The 21,716-nt window shown below is 38.2% G+C and overlaps 1 long non-coding RNA gene across 1 annotated transcript in view; it reads left to right on the top strand.

Annotated features, from left to right (window-relative positions):
- The window catches only part of LOC125934866 (uncharacterized), a 266,270-nt gene that overhangs the window by 24,116 nt on the left and 220,438 nt on the right, over positions 1-21,716 (top strand). Inside the window, exon 2 of the long non-coding RNA XR_007461552.1 lies at positions 100-189. This is a non-coding gene — a long non-coding RNA (uncharacterized LOC125934866). The remainder of the gene's footprint in view (positions 1-99; positions 190-21,716) is intronic.

The following is a 21,716-nucleotide window of genomic DNA, read 5'->3' as shown; positions in this document are numbered from 1 at the left end:
ACAGCAAAAATTTTTATAGATATTAATCTGTTGTCTCAGGTGAGTGCTACAGTTACCTGATATAAAAATTACTTTTCTTTTTCTTTTTTTAATTCATAGGTCATCCTAACCTGTGATTCCAATTAAAGATTTTTAAAAAAGAGAAGAGTTCAGCCCTTCAAGTATTGGTTTGCACTCCTTAAGCCAGAGGTAAATATAACACCTTTATAAGCTCTTGATCAACAAGATGTTCAAAGTTAGGTTAGCTATATTAGCACATGAAAAAGTCAAGTGGTTCACACCCTGCTTTAAACCTACAGGAAATGAATTCATGAGCATCTCCTGAGAAAGAGGAGAGAAATTGGTACACACCATTTCCTCAGCAATATAGGTGATAGATTGTTCCCTGAAAGGAATTATTTGAGAAATAGATGGTTTCCTTACTATCCTGTTTTATCATTGGTTATAACTGCATTTTAAATGCTCTCTCTTTTTCAAAAGTCAAAGCTAGTCTTCTGGAAATACAAGGGATTGGACTGTAATAATTCATCCAAGACTATTATTTGATAGTTTCATAAACCCAATTTGAAAAAGGGCAGCAACTATTTCTGAGTTCTAATATCATACTGGTAGGGAGATTCTAATATTGTACTAACAGATGCTAACAGATGCTAATATTGTGCTAGTCCAACATGTCTATGCCTACGTTTTGTGAGTGGTAATGACGATTCTCTCTGTTAATGTTAAAATAATTATACTTTTGTAAGCAGCAGCATGGCACAGTGAACAGTAGCTTTTAGTATCAGGTATACCTGGAATTAAATTCTGTCTGCTTTTTCTCAACTGTATGGCCTTGGGCGGATTAAGTTCTTAGTGTCTCAGTATTCTCTACTGTAAAATAAGAATAGAACCCATCATAAGGTTTAGAAATGACAATTAACATCCTTCTCCCATTTGGCTTCAGAATTAAAAAAAAAAATTACAAGTGAAAAATGAGTAATGTATTCTTCTTACACAAGAAAAGAAAACATTGCAGAAAGAATTTAGACCTTGATGAACCTACTCCTGCCCATCTTGCCAACAGTGCCAGTAACATCAGTCAGGTACATAATGAGAGACTGAAAACGCCAACAAAGAAGGGCCAGGCTATATCTGTCAATAGAACTCTGACACAAATCCTCCGCAGCAAGCAGGCTCATGAGCCAAGCCACAAACTGTGTAGCAACTGGTCCGGAAGTCTCAGAGCTTGATCAATGACTGTCAGCTTCCAACTCGGGAGCAACCAGAGAAAGCCAACTATGCTCTCCCAACCAATCACATGGAACACTTGACTTCTAGTTAGCCTGTCTCTAGCGTCCCATGCCAGTGATTTCCAATCACAGCATACCTGAAGCTTTCTTCCTTTCTTTTTCCCCCTATAACCCTCCCTTCCACCACTCTTCACCACTGCCTGTCTTTGAGTCTCTGGCAAACATCAGTGATGGTGGCTGACTCCCTTGCTCCAGCAAGTCCTCACTAAGTAGCCTCTGAATTTTCCCCTTTGGTGGTCTTTGTAGACTTCCACAATATCCTTCTAGCCCTTTTGCTTTGTATTTACAGATGGATATTTCTGTGTACCCTTAGGAAATATATACCACTTAGAGGATTTTGAAAAACAAAAATAATGTCATTTGGTTCTGTAACTTGACTTAAAAAAAAATCCTGGAACTCTATCCCTATTAGTTAATCCTAATTGTTTTCAGTGAAGGGAGGTAGTAATATTTATCCTGCCTTCTTGTAGCACAGTTAGGTCTCCGGTGCCAACTACTTTAGTGTTTTGCAGGTGGTTTCCTTTCCTGTGTCTATCACAGGGGACTTTGTTTCCATCTTCACCCCCCTGTCCTACCTCCCTTCCTCCTCCGCAGGCTTTACTCCCCCTTTAATCTGGGAGCTGCAGTTGATTCTCCATGACCCTGGCTGGCTGCCGTCCCTCATGGCTGCTAGCAACAGCTGTTCTAAGGCCGTTTCTTCAGCATAGCAGGGCTGGGCATGTCCAGGGGTTAAGAGACATTGGTCTCTGGCTGGTGTAGGTCCTGTGTATTGTCTGCTCAACTTCCTCATTACCGCCATGTGACAAATGCAAGTCTTAGTCATGCTAGATTCTTTCACCTTGAGTCAATTTTCCAATTGTATGTAAGGAATTTCTTCTAATGGTTAAACATAAGCAACCTTAGAAACCAGTTTGTGAAGGAAGTAAAATTAAACGCTTCATTTATCTTTGCTTTTACCGAATAATTTGGGTAAACCTTGCAGTCATCCAAATAACATCCTTCCCAGTGAATGCCAAAGCATTCAGAATTAAGACAGTAATGGTGGGGTCTTGGAAGAATTGCTTGAAAGAGATGACAGTTCACATGGGCTGGGAGGGCCTTTAGATCCACTATAAACAACTTAATGAATTTTACTAGTGTAAAATTAATAGCCTTGTATTTGAATCTTGGCTCTTCAGGTTCAGTGAATTTGGGCAAGTTTCCTATTTTCTCTGTTTTCTCACATCTACAATGAAGTTGAGATTTACTTGCATCCTTTAGTTCATCAGAGGAAAAATTTTCCTCTACGTACAGTCTTGTGTTCATTAGCTGGGGACATGTGAATTAAACTGAAAAAAGTCAGATTAGCAAGAGAAAAGTCCACTCTTACTCACCTTTGTTGTAGGAGCAAAGAGAAAAATGTTACTCTCCAAACAGCTAAAGACAGGGGTTTATATGCCTAACTTAAGAAGGGGAAAGGAGGAGGGACAAAAGGCTTCTATGGAAAGAACAGATGGGTTTCTAGAGGAACAAATGGGAGATAAGAAAGTCTGTGCTAATGTTTGTTGGTGCAGATGCACGTTCTCTTCTCTGTCCTTTTTCTGGCCAGTAAAACTCCTCTGAGAAGGGATTTATGGCATCCTCGCTCCCAGAAGTTTCTGCCTTTAGTTAGATAAGCTCCAAAAAGCCTTCTTCCTGTATCTGTTAAATCTCAAATGTCTTTGGTTTAAAATCATCTTCATACCAGCTCTGTGAGTCTGAGTAGATCCCCACAGGTTGCTGTGAGAATAATCAGGGTAAATTTGGTGAAGCTCTTAGCACAGCATTCCGAAAAAAACCCTTGTGATTATTATTGATATTTGAAAATTAGTCTTTCTGCCTTGCCACCAGTAGCACATGGGAAATTATGGTGATTTTTAGTACAAATGTAAACCCTTTTCATAGATCTCAGCAAGTTTGCTTAATTTCTGCATCAGCATTTCTTGTATTCAGTTGCTGATTCGTCACTTTTTGCTCATATTCGACCTAACTCTTCTGAATCAATTTCTTACTGAGCATTAAGCTTGCCTTAGAATTCATTGCAATTGTCCTAAATAATTTGGGTGGCTCAAGAAAACAAACATCTTTCATGATTCTATTTTTCCTAATTTCTTCCTGACATCCCGTGGATATTCTGGGATGTCACTCATGGTGGTTTTGTTTGGGTTCAGTTTCTTTTGTCTGTGTTGTTGTTGTTGTTGTTGTTGTTGTCGCTGTTTTTTTATTTATATCCTCTTCATCTCATTTGACTTCTTGCTCCTCAGAAGAGAAACAGAAAAGTGATATCTTTGCTTTTGTAATCCGCTCATGTCATCAGTTGTTTATAAATGTTAAGCATTTATAGGGCCACTATGGGTTAGTGGGAAAAATACATCTTACCAATAGATATCATCTCTTTTGCCATTTGATAATGTCATGGACTTTTACACAAGTTCACTGAAGCTGGAGTGAACAAAATCCTAATGCATTTAAGATAGGTCAGAAGATTTGCATATGAGCAATATTGCTTGCAGGAGATAAGTAACTTCTCTTCAAATTGGCTTAAAACATATAATTTGCCAAAGTTATCTTCTGTTGCCTAAATTCCCCAGATAAATATTTGGTTTACTCTGCTTGGGAAAGCATTACTCATAATAAAAATATCTTAGTTGTTCTATATACAAATGCAATGGAGTATAAACATGCATATTAATTCACTACTTTAAATTGGCCATTGCTATTTTATTGGTCAATAAACGTTTTATTTATTATAATGTTAAACAATTGTTATAAATATATTAATAGAATTGTTTACTAATTTCTAAAAATATATCCTGTATCTTGCTTATGAAAATGCATTTATAGAACCCTTGAGTTGGTGGTCATTTGACGTGGAACATTATTCCTTTTGTGTTCAGCATTGCCAAGAGAAAACTAGTGCCATCTCTGAAAAGGTAGTAAGTTTACATTTGTTGGACCACTAGGGGAAGTAAATTCTAGAGCTAAGAATGCTTCACTGATTCTACAGTTGACCTGAGGAAAATAAGGCCAATATCCATCCATTTAGTTGAGAAAATAGACTGGCAAAATACATAAGAAAGAACTAGTTAGACAGCCTTGGGAAATAAGATTATTAACAAATAATTTCAATATATTCAATTAGACAAACCACTAAGTCATTTTAAAACCAGTTACAGGGGTGCCTGGGTGGCTTAGTCGGTTAAACGTCCAACACTTGATTTTGGCTCAGGTCATGACCTCACAGTTGTGACATCAAGCTCCATACTAGGCTCCATCCTGAGTGAGGAGCCTACTTGGGATTCTCTCTCCCTTTCTCTCTCTCTGTCTCTCTCTCTTTCCCTCTTCACCTCTCCCCTGCCCGCTCTCCCTCTGTCTAAAATAAAATAAAATAAAATAAAATAAAATAAAATAAAACCAGTTAAAATAAAACTGAAAAAACCAGTTAATAAAAATTTTTACATACTTGAGAATTATAATGCTGGTCATGAAATGTCAGAATGAACATTAGCTTTGACTTGGGCTTTGTAGATATGGAAAGTGTCCCTGGCATCTGTCATAATACATGGAGTTCTAGAAGACCTCTTTCTTGGATTTTCTCTATCCCCCATGAAAGAAACTGAACCCTAAAATGTTACTTAAAATATTACCAACCCAATCAGAACATCATTTACAATAAAAAGACAATAGCTCAGGTCTACAACCATAATTACTTAGGTAATTCAGGAAAGGAACCACTAATTTTTCTAAATTGCCAAGATAATGGAGGGGATATGGAGTCAATTAGCTGAATTATTCTAGTGGTTAACTGTGCAATTCAAATAACTTGATAATTCTAACTTCACCCTTCATTATTTTGAGGCTAACTTTAAAAAGTGGCATTTGTTCCATTTTCAGATACATTATTTAAAACAGAAATGCCTCTTATTGAAAACTACCACTAATTAGTGATTGCGGCAAAATAGCATATGTTTTCTCTGCCTGATGAGATCTTAAAGATCCTGATGATTATTTTTAATTATACTATTGTCTGTGTATCCCATAGCATCTTATTTTCTTCAGCTAACAGATGAATAGTCTGAAAACTAGTCCTTATACCTGAACAACTGGCCCTCTCAGGACTTGCTGGGACAAAGCTGAATCTTCACAAGACAGACAAATCAGAAAGGAGCATGACTTCTAAAAGACTGATGATCCATCATTTTAGTGTGGAGGGTTCCATAAAAAAGCTGCTCAACATGGGTTCTAGAAAAAGTAATGACCGGGCTTTGGAAGACAGACCAGAAGTAACATCTGGATGGGCTGTCTCTATATGATGGTCCTCCCTCCTGACCTGCCACTCCAGGGAAGAGGTGATGCCAAGCCCCAGTAAGGGAATTGGGCACAGCTAAGTGAGATTTTTTACTTTTTATGATATACTGGAGCAGAATAAGAAGCAGGACTAAGGCAGAAGTTCAGGGACAAATTAGTGCCAGGGACACAAGACCAAGGTTGAATTCTGTCATCAGAGACATCAAATAACCACACAGAATTCCTGATTCTCCAGCTCCCCCAAACCTGTGTCTCTATACACACCCCCATTTCAATAACTGGTACCACTATCCATTGCCCCCTAAGTCTCCCATGTCAGACCTATTATTTCTTTGTTTGTCAAGTCAAAAGGTCTGCTTTCTTCTTTCATAATAAAACTTGATTACATATTAAAACTGTAGCCAAAATCAACATAAAAACTAGTTTAATTTCTTTAAGGGCAAAAAGAAGTTAGTTATACAAATGTGGGACCTACTTTCACCCTTTTCAAGATATCGGAAATATCTGCTTTATGTACTGAAGGTGCAAAGATGGGAAGGTGCAAAGGTACTCTTCCCTATGAATTGATTAGCACGTCCTTTAAGAAAAAAAAAAAAGATTTTATCTTTAAGTAATCTCTACACCCAATATGGGGCTCCAACTTACAACGTTGAGATCAAGAGTCATATGCTCTATTGAGTGAGCTAGCAAGGTACCCCTACCATGTCCCTTTTAATACTAAGTTTAAAAGAGAAAATATTCTGTATTAAAACAGTCTAATTGTTCAGATCCAGCATACAAATAACTGCTAGAAAACATTTTCTGAAGGAAAGTTCCATGTAATTCCCAAACAAAGGAAAAATAACGCGCTTTGTTCTGTTTCTTTTTGTTTGTTTGTTTGTTTGTTTTGTCTCCTGGTTTGTTTTTCCAATTACTTGAACTTCCTGGTAGAAATATTAAGATGATAATTTTATAGTTTAGTCACCTTTTTATCATGTATGAAAAATGAGTCGCTGATATGATAAATCAATCTTCACCTTACTCTGGTTGAGTTGGGATGAAAGAGTGTTAAGAATTTGACACCATCACCACATGTGCTCCAAATGATATCACATTCCTGACTTTCAACAACCACATCAGTATATATTTTGTTGCCTATACCACCAAATTCCATTCCTAATTAAACACCAAATCTTATCATCTTCAGGTGAACATAGACAGACTCTATTCAAGGTTGGTGAGCATCCTTTATGATCACCAAAGAGTTAATGCGACTGAACACTCTAAATCTCTTTAACAGCAGACACCGAGGAATAGAGCTTATTCATATATTTTGTTTTGGTTTGGGTCTTAGTGAGACTCAGGAACTGCTGCTGTGAACGTTTTTTTTAGCATATAATATGTGTTAGTTCTTGGGGTAGATACCATAAAGAATAAGACATAATCTCAGTACCTGGAAAATGTAGAGTCTACTTGAATAGAGATTTTTTTTTTAATTTTTCTAACCTCTGATTTGTTCCCATGAAAGTGTTCAGTGGATTCCACCAAAGAAGCAATAAAGACATCCATCAGAGGTTAGCAGTATCTTTGAGTGATTGAGTGTTAGCAGGTACTTTTATGTTTCTGAGATTTTGTTTGTTTTGCAAGAGTGTATTTGGTATTTTGTAAGCAGAAATATAGGCACCAGTTTTTAAAGTGATGAACAAGATCTTATAGTGCTTTTTCACAATAGCGTGCTCAAGGAACATTTAAGTGAATGAGTACATTTTTCAAATTCTCAAACTTCCCTCATTTAAAAACATTAAGGCCATTTATTTTTGGTCAAAAGAACTCCCCAGATTTCCACTAGAGTAGATAATTCTATTAACTTTATCTTCAACTTTTGAAAACCACTAACCAGTAAATAAAGAGCTCAATAAATTTTTGTGGATGTTATATTGTACCCAAAGGATAAAGAAAGGGAGTTTGTTTTATGTCTACCCTTTTTTAGAACATTCTATAAACAAACACCATTGTGTAGGACATAGGCATAGTTTGAGTATCATCACCACTTGAACTGAATACACAACTGCCAACTTCTTGCAGCCCATCTTGATAGAATAGAGAAGAGTATGTAAAAAATGTCTTCCTAGGTTGTGGGATGTAAAGATAAGTAAATGTTATGAAAACCAACCTTAAGTCACTTGAACAATTTGACTTTGATCCAGAGGTGAAAGATTTCAAAACATAGTCTGGAAGTTCAGGTTAGTTGACTGGACTATGAGAGGTAATGACTCCAGTGTTTCAACTTTAGACAGTCTACTCATTTTCTTTATTTCTTTAGCAAGGAACTATGTAGTAAACTGGTCAGACTTCGTACCTTGATGTGCCATAGTCTTAAGGAAATCAGGTAATAAGAACACAGCAGTATCACGAGAAAACAATTCAAAGCACAAGGTTTAATAGTAGTTGGTGGGGAGCGTTTTCACATTACTGGGGACAGAGCCAGAGGGGTGATAGTAGTTGTGGGTCAAAATCTCTATTGAATTGATTTATGCCACTAAGACATTTAGAATCGCATTAAAAAGATAAGAGACATACATAGCAAGTCAAGTAACATGCCTTTTATAAGGTACCCAGTACTCTTTGCCCATGTCTTACAGATACAGCTAGACAAAACTCACACAAGCTCAAAATAGTTACATACCACTTCTGGCCCGGAGTTTCTCTAATGTCATGGTGAAGGCCAACAGAACTGCACACACTTATGCACGTATAGTCTGAAAGTGCAGGTCAATTATTGCCGGTAGAGCCATTTTTTAATCAAAGAGGGACAGGAACTTATACGTCAATATTTCCTCAGGGATTTTCAAAGATGCATTTCATAAGGTCATTAGAACATCTTGGTGAAAACCAATATCAGTTACCCATAGTGGTGGCCAACTCAATAAGGTATCTTTGAACTGATTCCCCTTCCTTCTATGTCCCACTCGTCCAGACTCTCAACCACGTTTTGTGAGATCACTGCCCACCCATATGGAAACCTATGTCTTACCTCTCCTTTTGAGACACCCAATGTCAGGCATGAGGCAGGGAGACATCAACATGATAATAAGACCATTCATTACCTATGAAAGGTAATTGCAAAGAAAAATCAAGAGATGGATTTCAGAAACTCTATGAAAGAATTGACAGAACTTAGTAATAAAGCAATGAAGAATGAGAATAGTCATCTTGGTGGGCAAGATGGTGGGTTCTAATCTAGATAAGGCCATAACTTAATGGTATTGACCAGCGGGCCATGGGAGCTAAGCTTTAGGAATCAAGTGAGAGTTGAAATTTTGCCAGTGAATGAGTTCTTTAAAAGAAGACTTTATGAAGAGGTGACCAATTGGGTGATAGACTGAATTTCAGGTAATTATCAGATTTCAGGGGCAAACAAGAAAAAGAACTGGCAGACACTGGGCACCCAGGAAACAACAAGAGTTTAGTGTTATGTGTGATGGTGGGTGAGCGGAGAGAACATGCAGTTCAATTCCATCATCAAGTCAGAGACCAGACTGAAGAAGCTTAAGGTAGAAATAGCTTGTATGCAGTAATATGCAGTAAAAAGATGGAGACAGTCGTGTCAATGGCTTACGGTACAGATAATGTATGTGGATACAGTTCACTGATGACATGTTGCTGCGCATGAACTGAAGGAGAGAAGTTTGATGTTTGTAGATCCAAATAAAGGAATTTTTTCTAGGATTTTAAAGATGGAAAAAGGGTAGTGGAGCTAACTTCCGCATGAAAAAAAATCCTAAGCTTATTTTATTTTTAAATGAACTTTATTGCATAAGAGACTCTTAAAAACTGAGAACAAACTGAGGGTTGATGGGGGGTGGGAGGGAGGGGAGGGTGGGTGATGGGTATTGAGGAGGGCGCCTTTTGGGATGAGCACTGGGTGTTGTATGGAAACCAATTTGACAATAAATTTCATATATTAAAAAAAAATAAATGAGCTTTATTGAAATCAGTTATTAATTACATAGAAATTCTGAGATTTATCTTGGTATCAGACTTTTATGCCCTTTTCTTCTCAAGAAAAATCATTAAAAAAAAGATGAATGCTCATAAGCATTTTCTCTAAGATGTTGGTCTACAGAATGGCATTATTGAAAAGTATTTCTCTTCCAGAAAATATTGGAAGAATTCCACTTGAATAAATATGGCATAGCTCAGTGCCTACTTTTGCATACCCATATTTGTGTTAAGCTAATCCTAGTTTCCAAAAAAAGGTTTTTGTGCTGTTGAAAAGCATTTCTGAAATACTGCCAACCCCATCTTGTGATTGAAGTTCTTTGGTATAACACAGGTTAGAAGGGGTGAGATTCCAAGCAGGTATTTAGAGAGTTTGATTTTAATGTTTTGTATTTGAATGAGTCATGGTTTAGATAATCTGTTTTTGCAAAACATGTTTTCAATATGCAATCTGATCATTTTCTGCTTTTTCATTGAATATCTTCTTTTTTATCCTTCCTAACGATCTGCTTTAAATATAAATAACAGTTAATCACAGTGTGCTTAGTTCAGCATACATTATCCTTCCAGGTTATGTTTGTTATCTGTTGAACTTACTCTTTGGATCAAACATTTACTGAATGAGTGAGATTTCAGACAGTGGCTAATTGCCCACAAAGAGTAAGTGAGCCTTACAAACCACATATCGTTTATCCAATGAGTTGTTATAAGCCTGTTGTTTATCTATACAGTATAACCGTGATAGTCAAACTATAATTCATTTGCAGGAGTGTCTGTTTTTTGTTTCATATTTTCATGATCATTGTATTATCTTTTAATTGATATTAAGCTACTGCTGGGTTCTCTCTTTTTTAACTTTTACAGCTTTTGGTTTTACTTATTCAACTTGTAAACTGACAAACATTCTCCGTATTATTTTTTAGAAACCTTTTTAATGTTTATTTATTTTGGGGGGGTGTGCAGAGAGAGAGAGAAAGTGAGACACAGAAGCCAAAGTAAGCTCTAGGCTCTGAGCTGTCAGCACAGCTGTCGATGCGGGGCTCAAACTCACCAACAGTGAGACCATGACCTGAGCCGAAGTTGGACACTTAACCAACTGAGCCACCCAGGAGCCCCTGTTCTATATGTTATTTTAATTTTACTCTTGGTATGAAACTTTATTTGTTTTTAATGCACAAGAAGTGTAAGTTCCTTCCTGATAATGAGATTTTTTTAAAATAAAGAGGATAATAAAAATGTTTACAATCTCACCAGAGAGAACCACTACTGACATTATTGTTTACATGATGCCATAATTTTTTGTATACCTATATATGAAAAATTAAAAACAAAATGTGAGGGGTGCCTGGGTAGATCAGTCAGTTGAGCGTCCAACTTTGGCTCAGGTCATGATCTCATGGTTTGTGAGTTCGAGCCCTGCGTCGGCTCTGTGCTAACAAGTCAGAGCCTGGAGCCTCCTGCAGATTCTGTGTCTCCCTCTCTCTCTGCCCCTCCTCTGTTCTCACTCTGTCTCTCTCTGTCTCCCTCAAAAATAAATAAACATTAAAAATTTAAAAAAAAGTGATCATATAGAACATAACCTTCCCAAACTTGCTTTTTTCATTAACATGTATTATAAACATGTAATCCTACCCTAATATTGCCATACAGCTTGATTTGTATTGGGTACATAATACTTGTACTAATCTCTTTCTGTTAAATATTTAGTATTCTCAATGGTATGGTCAATAACTGTTTAGTTAAATCTTTCCTGATTTCCTTAATTAATCCTTAGAATATATCACTAAATTATTTCTGTGTTAGAACTCTCATTTTTAAGAAACGCATTTGAGTTTAACAACAACAACAAAAAGAGATATATGAGAAGTACCTAGGAGTATCCTGAGGACCTTAAGCACAGGGAAGTTGCTGGAAACATTCTTTGGGCTCCTATGTATACTGGTCTCTAAATTTGTGATTCATTACCTCCTTCTCACCCACAAGTCTCCCCCTGCTTCATATCACACGCATAAAAACAGAGCCACCCACAGCAACCATTTGTATGGCACAGGCCCAGCCATCCTGAGAAAAATGAAATCATTCCCATTCCTTTCTCATGGCTGCACCCATTCCCCATTTCAGATTTCCAGGATTAACAGATGTTCACCTTGGCCCCATCAACTGAGGCCAAGGGATGGTGCTTGATGAACACGGTTGCCCGGAGCCACTCGATAGCCATGTAAATGATGGGGAGGCAGTCTATGAATACCATCATACTCTTACCACTCATCATACACGTTTTTATGTAAAGATATTTATTGCAACAAATTGGCACAGTTAAACCAGTGAAAGAAAGGAAATTCTTTTTTTTTCTCTTTCTTTCATACGAATAGTTTTTTTCTAACACTGAGTTCATTTCATCTGACAGTGGGCAACAACACCTTCACATGTTTTTGAGGTATGCGTCTACAAAGAAGATACCATCCTCTATGAGCACTCCAGTTTGATTCAACTGGAATGTTACCTATTGTCAACTCTTAATAAGAATAAGAAAATTCCATCGTGGAAAAAGATTTTAAAACTTGTTAGCTGTTCTCTTTTAGAATTAACATACGTAAAATCACATTTCTTGCATAATGCATTTTGTGGTTATTATAAGAAAAGCACATCTAGTATTTAAGGACAGAACATTAATATTTATAGAGAAAAATCATGACCAACTTAAAGTAAGTCTAAATTTTTCTCTGGACTTTGATTATGCAGCTAGAAGTATATTTCCACAAGAGAGTAGAATCTTCCAGTCAAACATGTTGAAAACTTTTGGAGAGAAAGGAATTAATAGGATGAAAAGCCTAAGGCAAACTAGGTATTATAGAATTGTATCAGTTCTATGTTTTCTAGAAAAGCCCATAATGTTATGTAAGTCTGGGACCTCTACATTTTCTTCAGTTGCCTTAGTGTCTACTGTATTAGTTATCTATTGCTGCATAACAAATTACCCCCAAATTTAGTAGTTTAAAACAACCAACATTTATTCACACAATTTCTGAGAGTCAGGAACCAGGAGGAGCTTCGCTGGCTGGTTCTGGCTCAGGGTCTCTTATGGAATTGCAGTTAAACTGTCAGCTGGGGCTATAGTCCTCCGAAGGCTTGACCTAATTAAGGGATCCGCTTCTAAGCTCGCTTGTGTGGCTATTAGCGGGAGGCCTCACTACATGGGCGTCTCCCTAGGTCTGCTCATGACCTGCCAGCTCATTTACCCCAGAGCAAACCATCTAAGAAATAAAGAGTTGGCGGGCAGGAGGACATAGAAGCAACGCTGTCTTGTATGACAGCCTCAAAACTGACAATCCAGGGGTGTCTGGGTGGTTCAGTCGGTAGAGCACGCAGTTCCTGATCTCAGGGTTGTAAGTTCAAGCCCCACTTTGGGTGTAGAGATTACTTAAAAATAAGACTTAAAAAAACAAAACAAACAAAAGTGACAATCCGTCACTTCTGCCATATGCTGTGGCACACAGAACCTTCTACCATGAGGGCAGAGAGGGGTGTGGGGTGGGATATGTAGTGTAGGGATACCAGGAGGTAGGAATCACTGGGCCTCATCTTGGAGGTTGATCACTGCATATACTGTTCTCAGGTCGTAAAATTCCCTTTATAATTTGATTTATATTTACATTTCTAGAATTTTGATTCCCTTCTATATTTTTTCTGTGTACTCAAAATAATGTTACAAATCAATTGTAATTTTACAGTTTGCATGCAGATGCGGTTAAGCATCTGACTTTGGCTCAGGTCATGATCTCACAGTTTGTGGGTTTGAACCCCGCATAGGGCTCTGTGCTGACAGCTCAGAGCATGGAGCCTGCTTCAGATTCTTTGTCTCCCTGTCTCTCTGCCCCTCCCCTGCTCTCTCTCTCTCTCAAAAATAAATATTAAAAAAATTAAAAACAACTTTATTGTGATATATTTCACATGTCATACAATTCACTCATTTCACTCATGTAAAGTGTAAAGTTCCCTGATTTTAAGCTACATTTTTGGAGGCAAAAAGCCTGACAATATCTAGAATTGGTCAAAGATATTCGATCACCCTATATGTATTTAAATAATAAAGGTCTATCTTTAAGATTTCATGTATACATGTTCTTTCTGCCAGAGCAAACAGGTAGACACAGATATCTTGTTTATTCTTTCTGTCAGCGTTCTGCAGAACCTGAAGGTGTTAACTGTGTAGCAAACAGGACCAAAGAAGTAACTTCAGTGGCCTGCAGATCTATGTGCCAGATGAGTTGTCCCATCAGAGTCCTATCATCTTCCCCTAGGAATAAATAAACAGTCCAAACCCCAAGTGACTATTATAAAGGACTATGTTTACCAAATTATCAGTACACACCCAAATACTGTTGTTCCAGATAATCTAGTCACTAATGGATGGAAATTATATTTTATTTAATGATATTCCAGAAAGTAAAAGATGTGTGTTTTCATATGCTTTTCAAGAACTATCACATAAGCCTAAAACAGAGCAGGTATTCATCTTAACTGAAATGTAGTATACATTTTTTTGTTTGTTTGTTTCCCTCCTTAGGTAAAATTTTTATCTATTAAAAAATTACACAGCTAGCACACATATATTTCTGGAAAAAATAGAAAATATACAGAAAGAATTTGTAAGCATTTTAATCCTGTTATCTAGAAATAGCCTGTGTTAAGTTTTGGTGTATATCCTTTCAAAAAACAAAATTTTAGAGGGCATATATTTATATACATTATAACTGGTAATTGCAAGCTTTAATCATCTGTGATTAAAAACCGGGCTCAATTTAATATTTAATTATTTGATTACTTCTTATTGTGTGTCTGGTTTGCCTTGATCTCCAGGAGGCTGGATATACCACTTCTTTTCTCCGTGGGTCCATGTTCACTGATATGGCCCCTAAAAGGAGCCTTACCATCACCACTGTTAATGGTGCCCCTTACCTTTGCAAGGAATCTTCCAGCTCACAGTGCTTAGAAACCCGCCAACCCTCTCGCGGGCCTCCACGCAGCACTGCCATGTGCCATGACTCTAAAGAAAATTCCTTCTTCAGCTTCTCAGAGCTCAACTACCAATTTCCTGTCAGCAAGCCTGCAAACAAATGTATACACTCACGTATAAGAACAAGTGGTAATTTTAGGACAGTGAGATCTCATGCCAAATGTATAAAACAAATCGTTTCTCTCGAACAGAATAATACCCTGGCACATTAAGTACTGTATAGGCAGCCTCCTGTGTGAATCTTTTTGTACTAAAGCATTCACGTTTTGGGGGCCTCAACATTTCAAACACCTTTTATGCAGATGAGGGATCAGCTTAATTCTCATTAGGTAAATGGCCTATTCAGGATTTTCAGATCAAAGAAACAATCTGTCCTACAAGTTGATTCAATACTACAAAACAAACAATATTAACCAGTTCACTCCTTTGACAGTTTTGTAGGCTTTTATCTTTTCCATCCAGGTTTCAGTTGGCCAACTTTCAATAAAGGTACAAATTCAAGCTTCTTGTTCCTTGATTAGTAGTCTCAGCTCCTGCCCTCATTCTCTGAGAAGGGTCTTAACTGTGCCAGGAGGTGGCAAAGGGAGACTCCATTTTCATGCTTTAGGCTTACGTATACTTTTGAGTTATTGCAATGAGAAAATATTCATACACTGGTTACATAATTTAAAAAAAAGCCTGCCAACATCACCACCAATGAAACAAAAGTAGAAATCTGGCCACAGACACATTGAAGCATTCAGAGTGGAGCTCATGGTGGTCTATTTCTGATGTACTATTAGATAGTTTGTGGTGGTTGCATGGTCCGGGAGGATGTTCAGAAGTCCGTGCACCTGGCTCTGTAAGAAATGTGTAGTCCTGGGGTGCCTGGGTGTCTCAGTCTGTTAGGCATCCGACTTTTGATTTTGGCTCATGTTGTGATCTTGCAGTAGTGGAATTGAGCCCCGTGTGTGTGGAGTGTGGAGCCTGCATGAGATTCTATCTCTCCTTTTGCCCTTCCCCTGCTTTCACACGTGTGCACATGCCCACACTTTCTCTGTCTCTCTCTAAAGAAAAAAGTAAAGAATAAAAGAAATGTGGATTCCTTAGGCATGTCATTAAACCCCAGTTTCCTTATCCATCCCACGCTATATTGAATGCTGAGGCCTCTTGGAACCCCACCACTCTGTAGTTCATATGACTCTCCCTTGAATGATCTCATTGTAAGAAAAGTCACATTCTTTTATTTCTCCAAACAAAATTTAATCTTCTTGATTTATTTTTTACTGGGTGGAGGAAAATTCAATGCCAGTCTTTTTTTTTTTTTTTTTTTTTTTTTCAGATTTCCATGCCCCTGCTATAGGGTTCTGTCAGGAGTAGACATTGTTCAGTGCACGTGCAGGGGTAGACCCACCAGTCTTCAACACTGGTGACACCCTCCTTGTCCATTTCTGCAAGTTCTTGAATGGAGGTAGCTCAGCTTCTTTTTACCTTATTTTGACCATGAAGATTCTTTAACAACCCTCCAAGATACTTTTCATAAAGTTAATTGCTACCTCCCTCGTACCAGTCACTTGTCGGTTGGCTTTTGAGTTCTGTTGCTGCTTTTCTTCTCTGCTTTTTCAATATTCTAGAGAGCTGAAAGTCTGCAGGTTACATTTCTTGGTGCCTCTTACCAGCGGGCTCCTGGTTTAGGACCGCTAATAGGAGGCAATGGCAGGATGCTGGAAGGCAGGAAATAAGGGAAAGGGATTTACCTATCGCTTTCCATTTCTGACAATGTCTCAGGCAGCAATGTTATTTACTACAGTGACAGTGTTGCCAAAGTTCCATTCCTGGTTGGGGTGACATCTTGTCAGCAGATCAACAGCTAACTACAGTAGTGTCTCAATCAGAACCGTGGTCAGTATAAGCATATGAACCCCAGCCTAGAAGTATTGGTAGATTCTATTCTTTGGTTGTCACTCCTCATGTTTTGTTTTGTTTTGTTTTGTTTTGTTTTGTTTTAATGTTTATTTATTTTTGAGAGAGTGAGAGAGAGCAAGAGAGAGCAGGGGAGGGATAGAGTGAGGGAGACAGAGAATCTGAAGCAGGCTCCATGGTGTCACTGCTGAGCCCGACACAGGGCTCAAACTCATGAACCGAACCATGAGATCATGACCTGAGCCAAAGTTGGATGCTCAACCAACTGAGCCACTAGGCGCCCCTCCTCTTGGTGTTCATCCTCCACCTCCCCTCCTTCCCTGTTTTCTCTCTTGCATTATTTTATAATCAATTCCTTGCATTAAATGTTCTCTAGTTGAAATATTCCATTTGGCCTTTGTTTTTCTTGACTGGAAGTTGATTAACAGACCCCCTGTCCCTTACCCAGTATCCTTGAGCTGTACTATCACACACCTAGTTACCTTTTACCGGACTGTGTGTGAGGGTAAGATGTTGTCCCTGCTCTTCTCAAATCCAACAAAACCCTACTTAGTTAGGATTCTTTCGGTTGCAAATAATGGAATCTCAGCTGAGGGAACCTAAGACAAATTGGAAAATTTAAGATTTTAAGTGCGAGCCTTGGATCCTTAGTCCTGGGATATATCCAAGCCACCTGAACCATGGATGGAAGCCCCGCAGGTAACTACATCAGTTAGCCAGTACTGCACAACAAACCCAGACTTCGTAGTATATGATAATAACCCAAGACTCTGTGGCTTCTAATAACAACCATTTATCATTTTTCATAAGTGTGTGGGTTGGTTGGGTAGTTCTTTTCATCTGGCGGGGGGGATGTGGATGATCTCAGCTGGGTTTCTTCATATCTCGTTGGTTAGCTGGTAAGTCATTTGCGGCCTGGTTTATTAGGGTGACCTTGGATGGGGCACTATAGCTATGGTCCTTCCCCTTTCAGCAAACTAGCCAAGCATGTTCTCGGGGAGTGGATGGGTCAAAGAGAAAGCAAGGCTTCTTGTGATTTAAGTTAGAAACTGGTAGTGTGTCATTTTCACCAAGGTCACATGTTAAGCCCAAATTGAAGAGGTGAGATACCAGGATCCAGGAAGAGCTGGAAAGTGGCATACAGGAGGAGGGGGGGAGTGAAGGGGGCCTGTTTGCAATCTATCCACCATAGTAAACCCAGGAACTCTACTTTTCTTTCTTTCTTTCTTTTGTTCTTTCTTTCTTTCTTTCTTTCTTTCTTTTGTTCTTTCTTTCTTTCTTTCCTTTTATTTATTTTTGAAAGAGAGAGAGAGAGAGCGAATGGGGGAGGAGCAGAGAGGGCGAAGGAGACACAGAATCAGAAGCAGACTCCAGGCTCTCTGAACTGGTCAGCACAGTCCCCAACGCGGGGCTCAAACCCACAAACTGGGAGATCATGACCTGAGCTGAAGTTGGATGCTTAACCGACTGAGCCATCCAGGCGCCCCAATCACCTTTGCTTTTCTGTAAGCCTTGCTTTATTTTTTTTCCACCACACACATACCTACCTTTCTTTCTTTCTTTCTTTCTTGCTTGCTTGCTTGCTAGCTTTCTTGCTTGCTTTCATTTATTTCTTTATTTTAACCAGTTTTCTTTCTTACTTGGTCTGTGTGGTAGAAAATGGCCACTGCTACCACCTTCTAAGTTTATGTGTTCACCATTGAAGTAGAGAGCCAGACTAAAACTAGACCCTCAACCAACTCTATATACCTTGGAAAAGGTCTTGGTGGATCATCTTCAGTCAGGTGCACACGCTTGGATCAATAAACTGTGGTCTAGAAGACTGGCACATTAGTGCTTTGACTGTAGCCCTATGGATGGAAGGAGAGTTGAGAGTAGCTATGTGAGAAGGAAGCATCAACCCAAATATTATGCAAATAGAGCCACAAAACTTATAAATGTTTCCCAGGTGTCTTTAATTTTGTTTTTAAGAGAAATATGTTTTGCAGCTATGACTTAGATTGCGAGCAAAAAAGGAAAATGATTTAGTGTGGGGAGCAAGAACATGGGCTATGGAGCAAGACTGCCTATGTGGATATCTCCCCTTTGCCACATCTTAGCCTTGTCACATTGGGAAAATTCTTGATCTCCTTGAGGTCCAATTACCTTGATAGTAAAACGTGATACAAAATGATTCCTATCATATAGATTGTTGTGAGGATTTAATTAGAACATGCATACTGCCCATACAACAGTGTATGCTCCATAAATGTTAGCTGTTGATACAAATTCTAAAGAAAAAGCACTGAACACTGGGTATACAAATTCAGCAGGACAGAACTTGTGATTTCTATGAACTTTCACTGTCTGAATTACCTGCTAGAGATCTTTAGTTTGAAATCAAATTAAAGTCATCCTAGAATATCCTCACTGGAAACCCCAGCTTTGTGTTTACTGTTCTATTAATCATCTTTTCAAGGCATTCCTTCAGGTTTTTGTGTATGTTTACCAAGGACAGAGTTAAGTCAAAAGTAGACAAGGTCAGGAAAGCCAAGATGTCATTGATGAAGCTGTGAGCCCGTCGGGGAGTGGGGATCAAAGAATGACTCTTTTCTTGAAGCTGACGTAGGTCAGAAAAGCATATAATTTTGAAGAAAAAATTTATCTGTGTCTAATTGTCCCCCAACTCTTCCACAAAGTGCAGAAACCTCAAAGTGTTAGTAATTGTATACCTAGTAGTCCTGGGCAAAGAGGAAAAGAAAAACTTTTAAATATTGAAAGTTTCAGTATGGATCATTTAAATCATACTATGTAGAATGCAAGTATGTAGGACTTTGTAAGATACCAAATCAGGACCTTTAACAAAAAGAGGGAAAGGTGTCTTGTTTTTCTTTTAATTTTTATGTAGTATAATTTTTTTGATGATCAGATTGTGTCCAATGAACTCATTTTAAAAGTATGTGCAAGAAGTTATGAAAATGTGTTAAAATAGCTTCTTGTGTTTTATTTACCACACCTACATTCTTCGTGCATATTCGCATAGGAAGTAGCTAAGATTGAAGGCAGGCCATTCCTTTATAATCTTATCCAAAATAGAAGCTAATAGTTGTAATGACTCATTTGTTTCCTTCTACTTTCAATCCTTATCTTGGGACCACAGATTGCATTACAATTGCTAAGTAATTGTACATCTTTTGTGAAGCACCTTGAAATGTTCTGCTGTGGTAAGAAATTGGCCACGTTTTAGAATTACCAAACAAAACTAAGTTTTTTTAACTGAGTCCTGTCGCTTTAATGTAACATGTCGTATTATTTTGAGAACATGCAACGAGTCACTAGAAAAAAAGATGAGGCCCAAGTATTTAACAAATAAATAACTTAATTTAAATAAGAGATTTCCCTACAGTGAAATCTGTTTTTGTAGTAATTTTCTTGACTTCTAACATATACCATGAGCGTGTCTTATTGCAAATTCTTGGTCACCTGATGCTTAGAGACATTATTTTTTTCCGCTGTACCATCTAATTGATTTTTTTTCCCTCCTCATGAAGCACAATACTTAAATCCAAAAGTTTGAAAACTATGAATGATGTTAGTCTGGGTGAGGGTCCAACTAGGATTAAAGAAATTCCTATAACAGATCCTAAGCACTGATGAATTCAGTATTAAAATACATGTTGTGGAATGTGAAAGAGACTGCTGGTTGTTGCTCCAAGTCCACTTTTCAGTTATTCTCGATTTATAAAGCTTTGGTTGCGGGCCCTGGGTGGCTCAGTCAGTTGAGCGTCGATTTCAGCTCAGGTCATGGTCTCAGAGTTCATGAGTTTGATCCCCACATCAGGCTCACTGCTGTCAGCCTGTCAGCACAAAAAGCCTGCTTCAGATACTCTGTCTCCCTCTCTCTTCCCCTCCCCCTCTTGTGCTCTCTCTCATAAATAAATAAACATTAGAGATTGTTTCTAAACCTACTTCCTTTAAAAAAACAAAATCCTCGGTGTTCATCGGGGCACATGGCTGCCCTGATTCAGGCTGCATCTCCTTTTCTCTCTCCCAGCTGGGAACAGCCAAATCATTCAGTGCAGGAAAATGGGATGTGAGTGGCAGTCATGTATGACGTATCTCAGGAGTTTGATGTGAAAGAGAAATAAACCACTACTCCCTCACCTCACCACCCACCTGCCTCTCATTAGGGAAAGGGATAGTGGGATATGACCCTAAAGTGAGTTCTTGGTCATTGGGTATAATTAAATAAAGAACGCTGAGAGGGAACTCTACCTCAGTCTGCGTGACAAGTGCTGAGCCTTCACCAGCAAACCCAATTTTAATAGAAACCATGTTTTATAAGCCATCTTTAACAGTACAAAGCATTTTTTTGTGAACTGGTGTAAATGTTTCTATTGGAGGTTACTGCATGCTACAGGTCCCACCTGGTGACTTTATCACCACTGAAGGTGGAAAATAGGAATTGGACTTGAATCATGGGAGGAGAGATTTGTGCTATAAGGAATAATTTAAAGAAGAAATGAAAGACAGTAAAGGTGATGAAGAGTGAATAAATATAAGTAAAAGGTTTTAATTCTACTTGTATTTGAAATAGGATAAACAGTTCCATTTTGTAGTGTGGTTTCTCCAAGTGTCTTTCTTTCTTTTTTATTTTATTTATTTATTTTTGAGAAAGACAGAGCGAGCGAGCAGGGGAGGGGCAGCGAGAGAGGGAGAGAGAATCCCAAGCAGGATCCTCACTGTCAGTGAAGAGCCTGTTGCAGGGCTCGAACTCACGAACCATGAGATCATGACCTGAGTCGAATCAAGAGTTGGACACTTAACCAACAGAGCCACCCAAGAGCCACCCTCCAAGTGTCTTTCTGATATAGATTTCTCTGAGCCCCTAAATGTTGCATCTGTAGAAGCCCTTTTTGGAGAGAAAAAAAGTGCAGTATTTTTTGTTCTTATTCTCTCTAGTAGGCATTACTTGAAAAATAATTGCATTTGACTTCAGACATAAGTAATTCTTAGAGAAACTAAAACAAACAAACAAACAAAAAACCCAAACCCATTGGCTGGTGTTTTTATTTTTATCATGCAAACCTTAGGTAGTCAGCTAAATATATATTTAATTATATCAAAGCATCCAGTTAAGGTATAATTTCTAAGCCATGTTACAGGTCATAAATGGGACAAAGCTGTCTGCATTTCATAGTGTAAATATTTGTTCAGAGCAT

This window comes from Panthera uncia (assembly GCF_023721935.1).
Source record: "Panthera uncia isolate 11264 chromosome A1 unlocalized genomic scaffold, Puncia_PCG_1.0 HiC_scaffold_17, whole genome shotgun sequence".
In the NCBI taxonomy this organism is placed as follows: domain Eukaryota; kingdom Metazoa; phylum Chordata; class Mammalia; order Carnivora; family Felidae; genus Panthera; species Panthera uncia.
This window is presented reverse-complemented; position numbering and strand designations above follow the sequence as displayed.